The sequence below is a fragment of the Hoplias malabaricus genome, chromosome 13 (assembly GCF_029633855.1).
Source record: "Hoplias malabaricus isolate fHopMal1 chromosome 13, fHopMal1.hap1, whole genome shotgun sequence".
Classification (NCBI taxonomy): Eukaryota; Metazoa; Chordata; class Actinopteri; order Characiformes; family Erythrinidae; genus Hoplias; species Hoplias malabaricus.
Window position 1 is genome coordinate 22,782,593 of NC_089812.1, and position 8,821 is coordinate 22,791,413.

Genomic DNA, 8,821 nt, shown 5'->3' on the forward strand with positions numbered 1-8,821 from the left:
CAGTGAAGGCAAACTCTGGATTCACCTCAGACTCAAAGATCTGTCTGCGTTAAGACTTGGCGTAAAGGGGTATTTACATTAGACAGGTGAAGTAGAGAGTGATCCTTTATTGAAAATTCCTGCTCAACTACAGCGTAAAACATCATTGTTTCAAGTATTTTAAGACGCAGTCAAAACCAGACGCCCCGTCAGCAAAGAGACGTAACCTCTGCCCCATTTCCCCACTGCCTCATGAACCCTACAACACCACTGCCTCGGTCCTTTTGAACAATCACCACCACCAACAACACCACTGCCTCCGTGAGACAATCACTTTACCTGTAGCTCCCCAACAGCACTGCCTCTGTACGCTGCTGGTCTACAGCAGAACCCTGGACTGAATCTGCTAGCTGATCCTTATTTGTGCTGTCAGTGATCTAATCTCACTGAAAATCCTTCAGCACTGGAGCATCTCCACACATTATTAGGATCTTGAGTCACACATGATTTCCTCAAACAAATCCTGGCCGACATCAGACCCAAACACAGAATGTGGGGGTTCCATTATTTGCCAAAAGACCATGATGCATTTAATATGTTTTTTATTTCTTCATAGTTCAGTGTTTGAGCTGTAACCATGGTGATGGAGAGGGTGTGTTTAGGTGTGAAGTAGTTGACTGTAGATTTATTCACAATGGTGGTGAATGGAACCAGACGTCTCCACGTCTACAACACAAATCCAGCTTTTTATTCTTGCTTCACTAGCAGCAGCAATGACCTGCCACCCGTCTAAAGAGCTTTAAATGGAATTCTAATAAAATAGCAGTCATTATTTTAAGAGACAGAACTGTTTTTCTCTGAAAACTCTCAAACTCCAGGCGGTGTATTGACAGACGTTTCATGTGTTTGAATGTTCAGTGTGTGGTAAATTTGTGGGAGACCAAGTCTAGTTCCTAACCACCACTCTGTGCAATGCGCAGTGTAGCATATTCAGATCGCTCTGAATAACTCTCTTTACATCAGAACCATTTAATTATGCCGCAGTTTTCAAAGAGACGACTGAATATGTCCTTTAAAGTGAACAGTTGATGAAACTGATCCTCCGTATCGACACAAACCTGCCTCTCTGTCGGCTCCAGTGTTACAGCTAATCATGATTCAACTAAATCTAGCTCCGTATGAACATCAGCTGAACTGTGGGGCTTCACTCTAATCCAGTTTTCTGCTGTAGATCAGTGTCGGGTACCTTTCTTGCAATACCTCTGCCTCTACGCCATGTAGACACAGATCTGTACTGCTCTAACACTTGTTACACCATCAAACGCACAATAAAAATTGTCTCTTGTATCAGTTCCCTGGATGATAAGAATAACCTTTAATAAAGACTCATGTTTTGTGTGTGTTTATGAGCAGTATGTTTATGCTTCTTTACTGATTCTATGCACAAAATAACATCCACATGAATAAATATCCAAATGAAAATGAAAAGAAAGAGCTCTTAACTGTTGATGTCCAGTGAAAGTGATTTACAGGGTCAGGTGTTTATTGTCCAATCACAGCTGAGGATATTAACAAATGATGAGTTTGAACATTTCCAAAAGAAATATATAACACCATTAATATATATATATAACACCATTTCATACAGAGACTGAAGTTATTTCAGATTTTTAAAAGATTTTATTACTAACAACTCTGACGAGGTCTGACGTCTCACCGAAACTTTTTCCATCAAATAAACACTAATAAGAACTTTAAACTGAGAGAGAGAGAGAGAGAGAGAGGTGAAAATACACTTTGTTTCTCTTTTCTTTCTAGGAATGAAACACTTATAGGAGTCTGAGGACCCCTCAGAACCTGTGTCACATTGGTCAGGGGAATCTGAGTCATGTGCTGCTTAGTGCTGTGCCTCATTTACAAAAAGTTGCAACTTTCTTGTTTTATTGCTTCTCACTAAGCTGCAAGTTCTTACAGTCAGAGGAAATGACAGAGCCTAGGGCTCTGGTATGTGTTAATAGAAACATAGGGTGTTGTGTTAACAATATATATATAGTTTTGACCATATTTAGTTCAGAGTAATGAGCTTCTGCTCGAGCTGCTGAGCTGAGCTACAAAATATTTTAATTTGTGAGAATTGAAACATGGTCTTTTACCAGCAAAAACCTCCAAGAAGTAGATAAAAGCTCAGGATCACGTCTAAAATATTACTCCATTAACCTCATAAAGTGTAATTAATTTATCATTAAATAAGCTTGAATAAATGACCATTAACTGATGCGTCTCCTTTAGTGAGGATAAAACTATTCAATTCACCACTGTGTAGATTGCACAGATGTTTCTGTTTATGGGCTAAGAATATATCATTATTTAATTGTAGTATATTTCTATAATTATGCTTCCATGTCATTTTCCATTAGAACTATGATGTGTAACAAGCTCACTAATCACAAATATCTGTTTTTATCTAATGCTGCTACTGCTTGGGAACAAGAAACTTGCAATGGATTCTGGGACAAAATCAACTGGTGTAATAATCTATGACACTAAAAAAATAAAAGCGCAATGTGGAAAATGTTTGTTGTAGTTGTTTTTAAATGTATTTAATGGATTGAGGTGTGGTGGTTGTGCTGCTCTCATTATTCATGGAACTTTAAACAATGTAAGAAAACAAGAGCTTGTTTCTCTGCTGCAGACTATACTCTTATGATCACTGTACCTCTGTACATACTGTGTAGCTATGGTCTCTATTACCAGTTATCAGTGTTACCAGTATGTGTTATCGGTATGTGTTACCAGTATGTGTTATCGGTATATGTTATCGGTATGTGTTACCAGTATGTGTTATCAGTATGCGTTACCAGTATGTGTTATCAGTATGCATTATCAGTATGTTACCAGTATGTGTTATCAATATGTTACCAGTATGCTTTACCTGTATGTGTTATCAGTATGTTACCAGTATGCGTTACCAGTATGTTACCAGTATGTGTTATCAGTATGTTACCAGTATGTGTTATCAGTATGTTACCAGTATGTGTTATCAGTATGTTACCAGTATGTGTTATCAGTATGTTACCGTTATGTGTTATCAGTATGTTACCAGTATGCTTTACCAGTATGTGTTATCAGTATGTTACCAGTATGCTTTACCAGTATTTGTTATCAGTATGTTACCAGTATGCTTTACCAGTATATGTTATCAGTATGTTACCAGTATGCATTACCAGTATGTTACCAGTATGTGTTATCAGTATGTTACCAGTATGTTACCAGTATGCGTTATCAGTATGTTACCAGTATGCGTTACCAGTATGTTACCAGTATGTGTTATCAGTATGTTACCAGTATGTGTTATCAGTATGTGTTATCAGTATGTGTTACCAGTATGCGTTATCAGTTATCAGTATGTTACCAGTATGTGTTATCAGTATGTTACCAGGATGCGTTATCAGTATGTTAACAGTATGTGTTACCAGTATGTGTTATCAGTATGTTACCAGTATGTGCTACCAGTATGCGTTATCAGTATGTTACCAGTATGTTACCAGTATGCGTTACCAGTATGTGTTATCAATATGTGTCACCAGTATGTATTATCAGTATGTGTTACCAGTATGTGTTATCAGTATGTGTTATCAGTATGTTACCAGTATGTGTTACCAGTATGTGTTATCAGTATGTTACCAGTATGTGTTATCAGTATGTTACCAGTATGTGTTATCAGTATGTTACCAGTATGTGTTATCAGTATGTGTTATCAGTATGTGTTACCAGTATGCGTTATCAGTTATCAGTATGTTACCAGTATGTGTTATCAGTATGTTACCAGGATGCGTTATCAGTATGTTACCAGTATGCGTTATCAGTATGTTACCAGTATGTGTTACCAGTATGTGTTATCAGTATGTTACCAGTATGTGCTACCAGTATGCGTTATCAGTATGTTACCAGTATGCGTTACCAGTATGTGTTATCAATATGTGTCACCAGTATGTATTATCAGTATGTGTTACCAGTATGTGTTATCAGTATGTGTTATCAGTATGTTACCAGTATGTGTTACCAGTATGTGTTATCAGTATGTGTTACCAGTATGTGTTATCAGTATGTTACCAGTATGTGTTACCAGTATGTGTTATCAGTATGTGTTACCAGTATGTGTTATCAGTATGTTACCAGTATGTGTTATCAGTATGTTACCAGTATGTGCTACCAGTATGCGTTATCAGTATGTTACCAGTATGTGTTATCAATATGTGTCACCAGTATGTGTTATCAGTATGTGTTACCAGTATGTGTTATCAGTATGCATTACCAGTATGCGTTACCAGTATGTGTTACCAGTATGCGTTACCAGTATGTGTTACCAGTATGTGTTACCAGTATGTGTTATCAGTATGTGTTACCAGAATGTGTTATCTGTATGTCTCACAGCTTTTACAGATCAGGAAAAGGGGCGAATGAGGAAGAGAGGCATTTAAGCCACAATCATAAGAACCTCAGAGCAAAACTGTCTGAACACAGCAGCAGTGCCCACAGCGGTGCAAACTGAACTTTTCAACAAGGATTCAGCGAAACCAAAATGCTGAGAACTCTTCTTGTCTTTATTATCGGTAAATTAATTTGTTTTTTATTCATTTAAATTTGATTATTAATTATTTTTCAGCAGAAATATTGAGAAATTAAGTTAATGCTGTATGTGTAGTTCAGTCAGTAAAGGCATTATTCCCACAATAAAGGGATTATTTTCTTGGAAACAGAGCTCCTTGAATGGCTCTTTGAAACTGAAAGTGAAAACAATAAGATTCAGAAGTGTTATGATTTTTTTCAATAATAAAAAAGTCCATTATTTAAATTATTATAATGTCTTCATGTCATGTATGTCTCAACGTTTAGATCATCAACAAGAGTGCAGAAAACATCAGGAATATGTAATAAGAATAAACCAATTCAGACTTTTGCAAGAATAAAGACAATTAGAAGAATATGAATAGTATATTATCATGTACATTTTTTACATGTTTATAATATTTTAATCCTAATTCTGTAAGTTATTATTTCATATATAAAGTATTATATATAATAAGTAGCAGCGTGAACAGTATTTTCTATTCTCTGCATTCTGGAATCACTGACTGAATTATTATGAGTGAATAGGTTTATAACACAACATTACCTTGGTCTAGTGACACCGTATGCTCTGTATTGTGTGTTAGTGGTTTAGTGAAATCTCACCCACTCTCAGTTAAATTTAAGGAAATCCAGAACACTAAAACACATTAAACAATCGAAATGTTGCCTATTGCTTGTGCAATGTTATTAGTTTGTGTGTAAGACACATTCTGTTTTGTCAACAAACATATTTCCCTTTGGTTCCACTGTTTATCCTTTTTTCTTTTTAAAAACTGTGCTACATTTATATATGACAGGTTTTATATAAATAAAGATTATTATTATTACAATTATAAAATAACCATAATAAATTCTTTTACCTCACCTTAAAAAAACAAAGAAAAACTAATTGCATGACTCTATATAGATGTGTTGCCTCCTAAATAAAGAGGTTAAATCAGTTTGTCCGCTACAAATATATTGATGCAGTTGCCGCTGCTTCAGAGTTTTAGGGAATTACATGAAGTCACTATTACAAACCTCTGCAGAGGGCTTTTAATTTGAAATATCAAATACAGATGGTGGAGACGTGACGACTTGTGGTCAGCTGAGCCATATCACAACAATATTTACAAACATGAAATCCATTTCAGAATCGCTGCCCTCGAGGAAAAAGCTCAAATTGAAGCGGCTCCAGAGTCGTTAGTTACACTTTCACAGGACCGGCTCTCTGCAGTTCTAGAGAGGTGCAACCACCATGGGAACAGGTTAAAACAAGCACCGACCGAGATTCTCTAGAGCAGCTGTACATGAGCCCAAGCTCCACATGCTCTGTGCCAAGCATCAGTTATTAATTCCACCAGATGTGGTCTGTAGTGGAACTGTGTTTTTTTTTTTTTTTTTTTTTTTTTTTTTTGAGTGAGTCAATCCAATCTGGGACAAGTTGGAGTATTGTTTCTGAAGCAGAATGAATCCAGAATCAGTACCTGACCAGACTAATATTTGTGTAGCTGAATACCATCATATTCTCACAACAAATTTTCTAAAAATCTAGTGCAAATCCTTCACCAACTCCTGATTGGTGCCCTTCATTTTAAAAGAAAACACATGTCAAGAAACATTAGACCATACAGTGCAAGTGAATGAAAGGTCAATGTGCTGCACCAAACATGACCAACATTTATTGCAAACAAATATCCACATCTAAATATAGAACACCAACTAAAAGGTGAATAAATGTCTCACAGAACAGCGTTTACTTTTATCACTGCTTTAAAAAACTCTTCTTTATTTCAGTAATCAGTGCTGTTGGAGAGACCTGGTTGGTCGGTAAGTTGTTTCAAGAATAAAATTAAATTTAATATATAATGTAAATCTGTTTTCTGAAAGTACCAAAATAATTTCAGCTGTAATGCATGTGAAACTAGGATTTTAAAACTTTGAATATACGACTCGTCAATGGCAGTGGTGTCTGCCCTGGTAGAGTGGAGGTGTATCATAACGGTCAGTGGGGAACAGTGTGTGATGACGACTGGGACATGAATGATGCGGCGGTGGTGTGCAGACAGACGGGATGTGGCCGGGTGATCAGTGTCCCTCAGAGTGCCAGCTTTGGTCAGGGAAGTGGTCCAATTGTTCTGGATGATGTTGGTTGTTCTGGAAGTGAAAGCTCCATTACATCATGCAGTCACAGAGGATTTAACATTCACAATTGTAATCATGGTGAAGACGCGAGTGTTGTGTGCTCAAGTAAAGAGTTATTCTTACTTTAAAACACTGTAATGTTCATGTTGGTGTTGTGTTGATTTTCTAAACATTTCACTTTATTTTATCAAAAATATTTACCACTTTTATCATATTGTTCCTGTTGTGTAAACAATGACATTTTAGTGACCCTTTACATTAGAAACACTATTTAATTATGACTTCAAACAAAACCTGCTGGGGGTGTTTCTCTTGTAGATTAATTATTTAAAAAAGAGCATTAGTTATATTTAGTTATTTGTTGTACAAATGATATGGGAGATTTGGGCTGATTCAGATCTCTGATCTAAAGTTTAATTCTAATCAGAGCAGCTCCATCAGCTCTGAAGCTGACGAATATCCATGTGCTGGACTGGCCGACTATTTATTGAACCAAATATTAAAACCAACAACATTAGTTCTAAAAAAGAAAAAAATAAGAACATGACAATGCCCCGGGGCAGACCAAGAACACGCTGGAGAGACTACATGTCTCGACTGGCCTGGGAACGCCTCGGTATACCCCCAGAGTAGCTGGAGGCGGTGGCTGGGGAGAGGGACCCGGATAAGTGGTGGATAATGGATGGATAGATGGATGGATGGATGGATATTGATCTATTGGTTTAATGAATCCTTGTTTGATGAGCTTTTAATTTACTACGTAAGACAGGCACAGACTTTTTAGATCGTTTTATATGTTTAAAATACCCCTTGAATCGTTTTATTAAGGATATAAATGTAAACCACTTTAACACATTTTATATCAACATCCTTAATGTTTAGTAGTTTCAAATCAATCTAAAATAAGAGGTTAGTAATTAGGTTTTATAAATGAGTACTAACTTGGTTTGTAGTGGACAGAAAGAAAAGCAGAGCCAAAAACTATGTTTAATGGCTATTCTATGTAACATATAAAAGCTTAAATTACAATATCTCACAACTACCTGAAATACATTAGTATTGGTTTCTTTAATGAAATCTATATTTCCCCGCTCTGTGTTAAAGGAAACTTCAGGATTGGAGACCAGGTCAGGGTCAAAGCCTCTGTTAGTTCTCCAAGATACCACTGGGGACGTGCCTCTAACAGGAGCGTTGGTGTGGTTACAGGCAAGAACCTACAATTATTTACACTTCATTTATACAACTGGGAAAATAAAAATGCAATTTGTATGAACTCTGTTGGATAAATACTGTCTTTTTCTTGTTCTGTAGCTATTAGTGGTGACAGTATGACTGTAGATTTTCCTGAACACATGTCTTGGAAAGCTGATGCTTCTGAAATGGAACTGGCTCCCAGCGAGGATCCTGGTACGATTGAGTATTAATGTGTCTGCATGAACATGAATGAATTATTTATTCTTTTGTTTTGAGTCAGTGAGATATTAAAGGCAAATGAAGTTAATTTTCATTAGAGTACACTCAGTCTTCTAAGGTAAACATTGACACACAGCTGCACAACTAGAAAAAAAATAAATGCACACCAACTTCTGGAGCCTCTAATAAATAGGTCAAGGACATAAACTAATTGTAAACTGTTCATTTGTAATTGTTTTGCTTTCTTATGTAAGTAATAACATTGTAATTTTGTTGTGTTTAAAATGTAATTATTTCATTTTGAACTTTAGATAAAAAAGTAAAATAATTTCCAATAAATTATTTTTTTCCCTTCAGACAACCTGTAAATATTTCTGTATAATTTTGAAATGTAGTATTGTGGTAATAATAATAATAATAATAATAATAATAATAATAATAATAATAATAATAATAATTTACTGAATAATTAACTTACACAATTAATGTTAAAGGAAACTTCAGGATTGGAGACCGGGTCAGGGTGAAAGCCTCTGTTAGTTCTCCAAAATTCCATAAACTTTTTAATAATGAAAGTGTGAGATAAGTGCTTAGAGAGCATAATAAACTCTCCTGAAAACTATTATTTCTTTGTATATTTATAACTTTTTTCATGTAACAGAAAACTTCAGGA